The sequence below is a fragment of the Chionomys nivalis genome, chromosome 23 (genome assembly GCF_950005125.1).
Source record: "Chionomys nivalis chromosome 23, mChiNiv1.1, whole genome shotgun sequence".
In the NCBI taxonomy this organism is placed as follows: domain Eukaryota; kingdom Metazoa; phylum Chordata; class Mammalia; order Rodentia; family Cricetidae; genus Chionomys; species Chionomys nivalis.
Genome location: NC_080108.1, coordinates 48,731,909 through 48,745,333, shown reverse-complemented (window position 1 = coordinate 48,745,333; position 13,425 = coordinate 48,731,909).

Sequence of the window (13,425 nt, the reverse complement as noted above, 5' to 3'; positions counted from 1 at the left end):
GGAGTGTGATCACTGGGAAGGTACATCAGTAGGTAAGGAGACCTGATCCTGTAAAAGAAGATCCATAGGGGAGCACTCAGAGGAAGAGATGGGCAGGTGCCAATGCAAAAATTCAACCAACAATCTGAAAAACAATATGAAACCACCAGAACCCAGTACCTCAAAACAGGAGGTCATGAACACCTTAATCAAGAAGAAGTAGAAAAAATTGACTTTATGAAAGTGATTGACGCCCTTAAACAGCGTGTAAAAAAATGCCCTTATAGAAATGGATGAGAAGTATAACAGAAAGTTTGAAGAATTGAGTAAATCAGTGAATGATACCCTAGGAAACCAAGGAAAAACAATCAAACAGATAATGGAAACAGTTCAAGTCTTGAAAACTGAAATGGAGGCAAAGAAAAAAACACAAACAGAGAGCCAGCTGGAAATAGAAAATCTAGGTAAACAAATAGAGACTACAGAAACAAGCATAACCAACAGAATACAAGAGATAGAAGAAAGAATCTCAGATTCTGAAGATACCATAGAGAAAATAAACACGCTGATCAAAGAAAACAGCAAGGCCAACAAACTCTCATCACAAAACATTCAGGAAATATGGGACACAATAAAAAGACCAAACATAAGAATAATAGGAGTAGAAGAAGGGGAAGAAGCACAGCTCAACGGTCCAGAAAATATATTTAAGAAAATGATAGAAGAAAACTTTCCCAACCTAAAGAAAGATATACCTACGAAGGTTCAAGAAGCATACAGAACACCAAATAGGCTGGATCAAAAAAAAAAAATCCCCTCGCCATATAATAATCAAAACACAAATCATACAGAATAAAGAAAGAATATTAAGAGCAGCAAAGGAAAAAGGCCAAGTTACTTATAAAGGTAAACCTACTAGACTTACACCTGACTTCTCTATGGAAACCATGAAAGCCAGAAGGTCCTGGATAGATGTATTGCAGAAACTAAGAGACCATGGATGCAAGCCCAGACTATTATACCCAGCCAAGCTTTCGTTCACTATAAATGGAGAAAACAAAATTTTCCAGGACAAAAACAAATTTAAACAATATGTAGCCACAAATCCAGCCTTACAGAAAGTAATAGAAGGAAAATCACTAACCAAGGAGTTCAACAATGACCACAATAACTCAGACATCTAGAGACCCTTCACCAGTGCAACTCAAAGAAGGGAAACACACAAACTCGACTACTAAAAAAGTGACTGGAGTTAACAACCACTGGTCATTAATATCACTTAATGTCAGTGGACTCAATTCACCTATAAAAAGGCACAGACTAAGAGATTGGATATGAAAACAGGATCCAACATTCTGCTGTTTACAAGAAACACACCTCAACCACAAAGACAGGCACCTACTCAGAGTAAAGGGCTGGGATAAGGCTTATCAAGTAAATGGACCTAAGAAACAAGCAGGTGTGGCCATACTAATTTCTAACAAAGTTGACTTCAAACTTAAATCAATCAGAAGAGATGGAGAGGGACATTTTCTACTCATAACAGGAACAGTTCATCAGGATGAAATCTCAATCCTGAATATCTGTGCCCCTAATATAAAAGCACCCACATACGTAAAAGAAACATTGCTAAAACTCAAGGCAGCCATCAAACCGCACACATTAATAGTAGGAGACTTTAATACTCCTCTCTCACCAATGGACAGGTCAATGAGACAGAAACCTAACAGAGAAATAAGAGAATTAATGGAGGTAATGAATCAAATGGACTAAACAGACATCTATAAAATATTTCACACAAATAGGAAAGAATATACCTTCTTCTCTGCAGCTCATGGAACCTTCTCGAAAATTGACCACATACTCGGTAACAAAGCAAACATTCAGAGTTACAAAAAAATATTAGTAACTACATGCTGGAGAGGTTGTGGAGAAAGGGGTACCCTCATCCATTGCTGGTGGGAATGCAAACTTGTGCAACCACTTTGGAAATCAGTGTGGCAATTTCTCAGGAAGCTTGGGATCAACCTACCCCTGGACCCAGCAATACCACTCTTGGGAATATACCCAAGAGATGCCCTATCATATGACAAAAGCATTTGTTCAACTATGTTCATAGCAGCATTATTTGGAATAGCCAAAACCTGGAAGCAACCTAGATGTCCTTCAATGGAAGAATGGATGAAGAAAGTGTGGAATATATATATACATTAGAGTACTACTCTGCGGTAAAAAACAATGACTTCTCGAATTTTGCATGCAAATGGATGGAAATAGAAAATACTATCCTGAGTGAGGTAACCCAGACCCAAAAAGAAGATCATGGGATGTACTCATTCATAATTGGTTTCTAGCCATGGATAGGGGCCACTGAGTCTATGATTTGTGATCCTAAAGAAGCTAAATAAGAGGGTGAGCCCAATGAAAAACATATAGTTATCCTCCTGGCTATGGGAAGTAGACAAGATTGCTGGGCAAAAAATTGGAATCTTGGGGGTGGGGTGGGATGGGGGTAAGGGGAGATGGGGAGAGAAAAGTGTGAAGGAGAGGATGTGGGGAACTTGGGGAAATGGGATGATTGGAGATAAAGGAAGGATGGATAGGTGAGCAGGGACGCACATATCTTAGTTAAGGGAGCCACCTAAGGGTTGGCAAGAGTTGAACCTGGAGTGGCTACCAGGTGCCAGGGCAATGTCCCCAGTTATTTCCTTGGGCAGCTGAGGATAGGGAACCTGAAATGACCCTATCCTATAGCCATACTGATGAATATCTTGAATATCACCATAGAACCTTCATCTAGCGATGGATGGAGATAGAGACAGAGGCCCACACTGGAGCACCGGACTGAGCTCCCAAGGTCCTAACGAGGAGCAGAAGGAGGGAGAACATGAGCAAGGAAGGCAGGACCATGAGGGGTGCACCCACCTACTGAGACAGTGGGTCTGATCTATTGGGAGCTCACCAAGGCCAGCTGGACTGTGACTGAAAAAGCATGGGATAAAACCGGACTCTCTGAACATGGCGGACAATAAGAGCTGATGAGAGGCCAAGGACAATGGCACGGGGTTTTGATCGTACTTCATGTTCTGGCTTTGTGGGAGCCTAGACAGTTTGGATGTTCACCTTCCTAGACCTGGATGGAGTGGGGAGGACCTTGGACTTTCCAGAGGGCAGGGAACCCTGATTGCTCTTGGTGCTGGAGAGGGAGGAGAAGAGGAGTGGGAGGAGGGGGAGAGGGGCGGGAGGAGGGGGACGGAAATGGGAGGTGGGGAGGAGGCGGAAAAAAAGAAGAGACAGACAATGGGCATGCCATGAGACCATGCAGCAGGTCTCTAAAGGCAGCTGGTTTCAGGCAGGGAGACACAAAGTGACGGGTGAGGAACAGAGACATGGATAGGCATGCCATCCAGAGTTGGATATTTATTTAGTGGTTTATGGAAGAAAAAAGGGAGAATGAGAAAAGAGCGGGGGAGAGAGAGAGAGAGAGAGAGAGAGAGAGAGAGAGAGAGAGAGAGAGAGGTGAAAGGGAAAAGTGAGGAGAATGGAACAAGGCAGAAGCTGCCTCTTGGGGAAGAGATGGAAAAGGAAAGAACTCAGGCTGGAAGCTGAAGATCAGCTTGCCTTGGTGCATGGGGGAGGGAGTGGGCACGTCTTGTCTCTTGAAGAGACAGGACAGACCATTACACTGATCTTATGGGGGCATTTTCTCTGTTGAGGTTCCTTCCTCTCAGATGACTTTAATTTATGTCAAGTTGACATAAAACTATCCAGCAATCCAAAGGATATCAGGCATCTCTAATTCCTTTTTGACAGCCATTTTGACAAATGTGTTTAGGCTATCATTCAACAAAATTTTGACTCCTCTTTTTTAAGCCATGTGAGCTTCCATATTAAACACAGACTCTTCACTCAGAGGGCAAAAAAACTCAGCCTAGTCCAGGTTTATGTTCCTTCCACCATTACCCCACACTCATAAAATCCATCCACACATATATTCGTGAGACTTCAGATAAAATGAATTAACAAACTCATAAACTTCTTTGAAGTATAACATACCTTCTCATGGATCACACTTCCTTCCTTCCCTCTAGGAGCCTGCTTATTAGCCTCAATTCTGATTATAGGTCTAGAGGTAACTATTGGTGGATCTTGAAGGACTTCAGTATGTCTTGTCTGGCATTTCCTTCAGAGAAAGTCACTGCTGGTTCAGCAGACAGTGAAAGATTAATTTCCTTAGTCAAGGGTGAGAAAGGCAATATTTCAGGAGTTGGAGGGGTGATCTCATCTGTTGAAGCTGAAGAGATGGCTTCAGGGGGTACAAACCCTTGAGAATCTGAAGGTTCCAGAGTTCTCAGCTTCAGTAGGGTCCTCCCTCTCATCCCCATCCCAGGTTGCAGGTTTCGGTTCTTTACCAACTAATACCCTTAGTTTAGCTGCTGACACCCTCTGAGGTTGGTATAATAGTAAAAATAAAACAGCACCATTCTGAAAGGGTTAGCAGCAGGCAGCAGGCCATGAGGGGCAGCAGGTCCCAGGCAGGGAGCTGTGTGGTAGGTGAGAGACCTCAGAGGGTCAGCCAGTCCCACGAGGAGCTGTGGTTGGTAAGAGACAGAGATGAATAGGCACACCATGCAGAGTGAGGTTAGATATTTATTTAGTGGGTTATGGAGGGGAAAGGGAAAAGGGGGGAAGGGGAGAAGGGGGGAGAAGAGAGAGAGGAGCAGGAAGAGGAAAAGTGGGGAGAAGGGAGAGAGGCAAAAGCTGCTTTTTTGGGAGGGAGATGGAAAAGAAAGCTCAGGCTGGAAGAGGAAAAAAGATCCACTTGGTATATGGAGGTCAGGAGTGGGCAGGGACCTATGGCGTTTTACTTTTACCATAACAGGTTGGCCCACAGAAGGAGTATCCAAAGAGTAGGGGCAAAAATTCTTGGCATGGCTAGGATTTCCTTGACTGACTGCTTTCATTGGGACCTCTGCCTCCTGACCCTTGAGATTAGCTGTGTGAGTTCAGATCCCTGAAGATTTCTCCATAGGAACTCCTGATGTAGCTTGAAGGTTTCATTACTTCAGGGCTTGACTTGGAACATCTACTTCCAGACCCCCACATTCATGTTTTATGGGCTTGGGTCACTAAAGCCTAATCTCTTATGAGAAATGACGTCCCAAAAGCCAGTAAAAGAGTCAGAGAAAGCCTCTGTTTCTGCTGTTAGGAGTTCCATAAGAGGACCAAGCTACATAACTGTAACATATATTCAAAATGCCTAGTCCAGTCCTGTGGAGGCTCCCTGGTTGTCGGTTCAGTCTCTGTGAGCACCTATGAGCCAGGGTTGATTCTATAAATTTTCCTATGGTGTCCTTGACCACCCCCCAGGCTTCTGTAATTCCCTTTTCCCTCTTTTGCAGAATTCCCTAAACTCAACCTAGTGTTTGGCTATGGGTCTCCTTCTGTATCCATCAGTTGCTGGATGAAGCTTCTCTGATGACAACTGGGCTAGGGACCAATCCCAGCACATCCCATAGGCAGGGCAGATTGTAGGTTGAAGGTTATGTGGCTGGGTTGGTTTCTTGCTCCTTCCACTTGAAGTCTTGCCTGGTCACAGGAGATGGCCAGTTCAGGCTATATGTCTGATATTGCTAGGAGTCTTAGCTGGGATCATCCTTGTAGATTTGTTGAAGTTTTCTTTTTATCAGGTTTCTACCTAACCCCCAAATGCCCACCCTTCCAGTCATCCCTTTCTCCTCCATCCACTCTTAGCCTGATCCTTCAAGTTTTAATTCCCACTCTCCCCAAGTCAACCCAGGAGATCTCTTCTATTTCCTTTCTCCAGGGAGATCCATACATTTCCTTACTTGGGCTCTTCTTGTTATCTAGTCTTTCTGGGGCTGTGGTTTGTAGCATGGTTGTCCTTTATTTTATAGCTAATATTCACATATGAGTGATTACATACCATGTTTGCCTTTATGGGTTTGGGTTGTCTCACTCAGGATGTTTTTTTTTCTAGTTTCATACATTTGTCTTCATATTTACTGGGTCATTGTTTTAATGGCTGAGTAATACTCCATTGTGTAAATGTACCACATTTTCTTTATCCATTCCTTGGTCAAGGGACCTCTAGGTTGTTTATAGGTTCTGGTTATTAGAAATAAAGCTGCTATGAACATAGCTGAGCAAGTGTCCTTGTGGTATGATTGCACACCCTTTGGGTATATGCCCAAGAGTGGTGTATCTGAGTCTTGTGGTAGATTGGTTCCCAGTTTTCTGAGAAACCACCGCACTGACTTCAAAAATGGCTGTACAGGTTTGAACTCCCACCAGCAATGGAGGAATGTTTCCCTTGCTCCACATCCTCTCCAACATGAGCTGTCACTTGTGTTTTTGATCTTAATCCTTCTGACAGGTGTATGATGGAATTTCTGTCATTTTGATTTGCATTTCCTTGATGGCTAAGGATGTGAATGTTGTAATTTAAAAAGTGCTGTGTGAAAGATGCCATGCAATAGAGTTTATGTGGAGGGGTTTTTATTAGGGGAAGGGAATGTAGAAAGAGGAAAGGAGGGGGGAGAACAGCCTCAGGGGGTCAGGAGCAGCAGATGAGGAGAGAGAGAGAGAGAGAGAGAGAGAGAGAGAGAGAGAGAGAGAGAGAGAGAGAGAGAGGAACAAAGAGAGAGGAAGAAAGAGTGAGATAGGAGGTAGGCAAGGCCCTTTTAAAAGGGAATGTAGTAAATGTACACATCAGGTGCTCTTTAGTTGCTGCAGCTGAGGACATACCTTGTCAGAACACCTTTTTATTTACTATAAAGAGGCAAAGAGTTAGAAAAAGATAGCAAGTAATTTGGGAATGAGGATGTCATGTTCTTAAGACAGCTTCCTGCCAACCTGGGGATATCAATCATCTTTTGGGGACCTGGGAAAGCTGAGCTGCTGGCCACTTCCTGGAGTATCTGGCTGTTTCAATTCATTATCCAGGCTCTGTGGAAACATCAGGCACAGTCTGGACCTGGTGACATGCTGTTTGAGGTGGACTCAAGTTGACTCCTTTTAACCATAATTCTTTCCCATTACCACAGCCTCACCTTGACATGTTTGATAGTCTTACGCCTCCAGCTCTATGGCCAACATCATAGTTCTGTAACAAAAAACTGATTAGAAAGGGTCAGTAGGTCTCCAAAAAACATCCCAATGGGAACAAGGAGGTATAAATGATGACAATGAAATTACCGGCGCAAGTGAGAAGGAAACACGGAACATGCAACAAACCCATTTGGGAGTTGATTAGAGGAGGTGTGCATAAGCCTGGGGAAGTCAGTGTACAGAGAGAGAGAGAGAGAAAGAGAGAGAGAGAGAGAGAGAGAGAGAGAGAGAGAGAGAGAGATGGTGTGTCTAGCTTTTAAAGGCTGCCTAGCACATGTGCACAGGAAGTTGTTGTGGCTATGTCATACACAGATGGTGGGGCTCACGCATGCACACAAGGGCTTAGCTGAGTCATATGTGGATGATGCATCCACACATGTATGTGGGTCATGAGGGGGCGTGGCTTGGGGCCATTCGACACTTCTGCCTGAGGGCTTGTCCTCACATACATGACCCTAGAACCCGGAAATGTCAGCCTTATTGTGACTGAAATCATTACAGACACAGTTTCCATAAATGAGGCAGAGAAGTAAGACCCAAGTGTCCACAATTCCTATTGTCCCAGGAATTCAGAGAAGATTAATTTTGAGATGGCACATACTGCTTTGAGTTTGGTTAAACTGAACTGAAGACACTGACCTAAAACCACACAACTATGGACATCTGATTTTCTATGAAGAAGCCAAAATTATATAATGTAAAAGAAAAACCATATTTAACAAATGGTGCTAGCATAACTGATGTCAGCACGTAGACGAAGGCAAATAGATTCATATCTATCCCCATGCACAAAACTTAAGTCCAAGTGGATCAAAGACCTCAATAAAAATCCAGCTACACAACCTAGTGGAAGGTGAGAAACAGCCTTGAGATTTCTGTGATTTCTGTGGGGCCCAGAGCAGTCTGGCCATGCTTGGAGCCCAGGCTGCACAGCTGTCATGGCAGGAAGCACTGAGTACCAGGAAAGGTCATAAGCTGACACCACCCAGGGAGGAGCAACATCTAAAGGGAAGTACCTGATAGTCCGACCATTAGATAACATTAAGATAAGACCATAAGATGTCCCTTAGCTCAGGACTCACCTAATCTCTTTTTACCAAGACTCCTAGGCAAATGTTTGCCAATCAGGGTTCTGAATCCTGAAATTACCCTCATCCCGACATCTACTGTGATTAAAAAAACCTTCCCTGACTGGGCTGAGCACTCTATACTCTCAACCACTGTGTTGGACAGATGGAGAGTCCAAGTTTAAAATTGATTCAAGGCTCTTGGCTTTTACATATGAGTGTGGACTCTCCGGTGGCTTTTGGAGGACCCCATAATCTTGGTGTAACAATTTATTGAGTTGTTTTTATTGAAGGAGCTGTACAGCCATTGTGAGACTTTGGTCACAAGTATTCCTGGTACACCTGGAACTCTCATATTACTGATTACTGTAAACAGTGTACAATAAGAACTGAAGTTGCAGGAGTGTGATTCTCTCCTTCAGGAAACATGGATTACATCACGGCTTTGGCATGAACTTGTTTTAACCTCCACCCCACAAAAAAAAAAAAAGAAAACTGTTATGTAATAATCAACAACCACACTTCTGTATGGCTATTCAGGATTTAGTCCTTCGAGGTTGAATCTTCCTACCACCTGTAAAGTCTAAATTCATCCTGGAGTGACCGTCTTCCTTTGATTGTCCTGCGTAACATGGAACAGACACATTGTTACTTCCTCTAGGTTTGTAATTTAAGTTCCTGTCTTTGCTTTTCTCAAAGACAGATTGTGAAAGCATTTGGAACTTAGGGCTGGAAAAGCCAATGAGGGCTCAGAGCTTATACATTTTTTTATTTAAGATTTATTTTTTTATGTATACAGTGTTCTGCCTGCATGTGTCCTGGCAGGTCAGAAGAGGGCACCAGATCTTACTATTACAGATGGTTGTAAGCCACCATGTGGTTGCTGGAAATTGAACTCAGGACCTCTGCAAGAGCAGCCAGTGTTCTGAACCATCAATGCCAGAGCTTATGAATTGTTGTGGGTGTAATGGTAAAAATAAAATGGCACTGTTCCCCGAGGGGTGGCAGTGGGCAGCAGGCCATGAGGAGCAGCAGGTCCCAGGCAGGGAGCCTTACATCAGGTGAGGGACCTCAGCAGGGCAGCCAGTCCCATGAGGAGCTGTGGTGGGTGAGAGACAGAGACAGACAGGCATGCTATGCAGAGAAAGTAGGTATTTATTTAGTAGGTTATGCAGGGAAAAGAAAAAGGGGGAAAGGGAGCAGGGGAAAGAGCAAAGAGAGGCAGAGAGACAGAAAGAGAAACGAAAGGGAAGAGGAGAGAAGAGGAGAGGAGAGGAGAGGAGAGGAGAGGAGAGGAGAGGAGAGGAGAGGAGAGGAGAGGAGAGGAGGAGAAGCTACCTCTCTGGGAGAGAGACAGAAAGAGATGGTCAGGCTGGAGTGGGTGTGGCTTGTTTCTTAAAGGGACAAGACAGACAATTACAGTGGGTACTTTCAAGATAATGCTGAGAGAAATGCAGACAATAAGAAGCCTGGCTTGGGGTTTCTGAGAAAGCTGAGACTCATCAGGGTGTTTGTGTGATATTTTAGATTGGGAATCTGTAGTTGCCAATTAGTTGATGCTATGATAACGTGAGGGGACAATCTCAAGAGGCCCACCCCATGAGCAAAGAACTATAGGCCTCTCAGGTTTTCTAAGGAACTCTAGCCCTTGGCTCATGGCAGCAAATCTTAGCTGCTCTCCAAGACTTCCAAGCCTTCAAGACCTGATTTTTACATATTGCCAAATCAAGCTATCTTTTGAACTTACATCCTTGCCCTTGACACAGACACACAACCATGTCTTCAGTGTGCTGACCTTGAATATTTAGGCATGTTAATTAGGTGATCCAAATTGGGTTTTTGGTTGCTGGACTTCAATACTTTGATAGCTGGATCTTGGTATTCAGTCTCAGGAGAAGGAAGTGGCCAAAGAAGGGAATAGACCTTGGTGGCTAGATTTAGAATGGTAATCTAACAGTAAAGGCAGAGGGAATAGGGAGAAGGGCAAGGACTGCCAGAGACATAGACTCCAGTGGGCTAGTGTCCCTTCGGTTAGAAACTAGACTGGTTTAGTTGAATAGTGAGTTCTCTAAGGTCTCTTATGACCTTACTAGCCCCAGGCAGGTGGGTAGTTCTTAGCTACATTTCTGTGGCTGTGCTAAAACTCCATGACCAAGACAACTCATAAAATAAATCATTGAATTTGGTTAATGTGTTCAGATGGTTAGGGTAAATGATAGAGACATGGAGGAACAGCTGAGAGCTCACAGACCGACACACAATCATGAGAGAAAGAGAAAGAGCAAGAGAGAGTGAGTGAGAGTGAGAGAGAACAAGAGAGTGAGAGAGAGTGAGAGTGAGCGAGTGAGAGAGAGAGAAAGAGAGAGCAACAGTAAGAGAGAGAATGAGAGAGAGAAAGCAAGAAAGTGAGAGAGAGCAAGAGAGAGCAAAAGAGAGTGAGTGAGCAAGAGAGAGGGAAAGAATCAGCAAGCAAGAGAAAGAGAGCAAAAGAGTGAGAGAGGTGCAAGAGAGCAAGAGAGAGCAAGAGTGAGTGAGAGAGAGTGTGTGAGAGAGAAAGCAAGAGAGCAAGAAAGTGAGAGAGAGCAAGAAAGTGAGTGAGCAAATGAGAGAGAGCAAGGGGGAGTGAGAGAGAAAGAGTGGGAATTGAGTAAGTCTTTTGAAATTTCAATGCCTATCCCCAGGGACTCGCCTCCTCCTAATCAATCCTTCCCAACCAATTCCACAAATCAATGTCCAAGTATCCAAATCTAGGAGCTTATGAGGACCATTCTTTTTCAAATTACCACAGATAAGTTAATAGTATCAGGCATCAATTCCTCCCTGTTAATCAGGCTTTAAGTTCAATTAGACAACTGTTGGTTTACATTAACATGTGAATGTCATTTCTTGTACCATTATGAATATTTTGCCATGATGGTAACTGTTGTGGTTTATAGATGTTGCAGCTGTGTAGGACTGTTGGTGGCTTCCTTCTCCTGGCAGCTCACGCCTTCTGGAACTATGAAATCTAGCCCCCAGGGAGGAAGATGTTGCAGGTTAGATCCAGATCAGATCCTCTCAGTCCTATGTCCTGTATTTATGGTATCTTCAGCAATAGAGACTTACCTTCAACCTCTAGAAAGCAACCAAAGGTAACAATAATAGTCTATATTGTTTCAGGAGCTTCTTGAAATCCTATAAGTAACAACTCAAAAGGAGGGTTTCTGTTAGCTAATCTGTGGCTCTTGGGAGAACATTATCAGGTCAAGCAAAATAACTTCAACTCTCCATCTCTGTGTACATAAACATAGATTATTGTGCTGTGGAATATTTGTTTAATGATGCAAAGATGTGTTGCATTCTTTTATGTTGCATTTGTTTAACTCTGTGAAGCCATGTTTGCCTGCATAAAACACCTGATTGGTCTAATAAAGAGCTGAATGGCCAATAGCTAGGCAGGAGAGGGATAGGCGGGGCTGCCAGATGAGAGAATAAAGAGGAGGAGAAATGGAGAAGAGATGAGCAGAATGAGAAAAGAAGAAGAGGAGGACACCAGGAGACAGTCACCCACCCACACAACCAATCATAAAATAGAAGGAAAGAAAGGTATACAGAGTACAGAAAGGTAAAAGCCCAGAGGCAAAAGGTAGATGGGATAATTTAAGAAAAGCAGGCTAGAAATAAGCCAAGCTAAGACCAGACATTCGTAAATAAGAAATGAGTCTCTGTATTTATTTGGGAGCTGGGTGGTGGGACACGAAAGTGTTAAAGAAAAATCAGCTACAACATGTGACATTTTACTTTTTGGGTATGGGTTATCTTGCTCAACATAGTATTTTTTAATTACATCCATTTACTTGCAAATTTCATTTTTCTTTACACCTGAATAGTATTTTTCTAAATGTATACTCCATATTTTCAGAGTCCATTTGATAGTTGAAGGAGATTTATGCTGTTTTTCTTCCTGACTATTGAGAATAAAATAGTAAACATGACCGAACAAGTATCTGTGAAATGGGGTGTGAATGTTTCAGGTTTGGATCCATCTGGGGGTGATTTTTGTGCAGGGTAATAGGTCTGATTTCATTTGTTTCCTTGAAGACATTCTTTTTTTCCAGCTTCATTTGTTGATGATGCTTTCTTCAATCCAGCTCATGTTTTGGCATCTTTGTCAGATATCAGACGGCTGAGTTTTGAATCTTCCATTTTGTACATTGAAGTACACATTTGTTTTTATGCCAATAGCAAAGAACCCTGACTATCTTGGGTCTTTGTGGTTCTGAATGAATTTTAGGATTCTTTTTCTATTTCTGTGAAAAATGAGATGGGTATTTTGATTAGAATTACATTGAGTCTGTAAATAGCTTTTGGTATGATTATCATTTTCATAATATTAATTATATTAATCCATGAGCATTGGATGCTTTTCTATCTTTTAGTGTCTTTCTTAATAAGTTTCTTCAGAAATATAAAAATTTCATTTTTATATCTTTTAGAGGTCTTTTTAAAAACTCTTTATTGCATCAGAAGCTTTTTTCATTTAAACTTTTTCTATCTTACATACCAATTCTAGTTTCCCCTCCCTTCACTTCTTCTAGTCTCCCAACCTTCCCCCTTCCTCCCTATCCACTCCTCAGAGGAAGTAAGGCCTCCCTTGAGGAGTCTACAAAGTCTGGCACACAAAATTAAAGCAGGACCAGGTCCTTCCCCCCATATCAAGGATAAGCAAGGTATCACATCATAGGGAACAGACTCCAAAATTCCTGATCCCACTGCCACCCCCCAATAGATCAAGCTACATAACTGACACCTATATTCAGAGGGCCTAGTTTGGTCCTATGCTGGTTCCTCATATGTCAGTCCATAGTTTGTGAGCTCCCACTAGTGTAAATGGAGACTGTGCTTACATTTCCTCACCACCCAGACCCAAATAATCACACAGAAACTGTATTAATTACCAAACTGTTTGGCCAATGGCTCAGGCATATTCCTACCTACCTTTTATATCTTAAATTTACTCATTTCTATTATTATATATTTTACCATGAGGCTCACAATTTACCAACAAGGTTCTGATGTCTTTCTTCTTCAGCAGTTACATGGCCACTCTCTGACTCTGCCTTCTTTTTACCTGGATTCAGTTTATTTTCCTGCCTATCTACACTCTGCCTTGACATATGCCAAAGCAGCTTCTTTATTAACCAATGATAATTGTTGCAGGGGAGCAGGCCCCTTGTTTGTCCCGGCTGCCCAAATAGCTTACACCCAA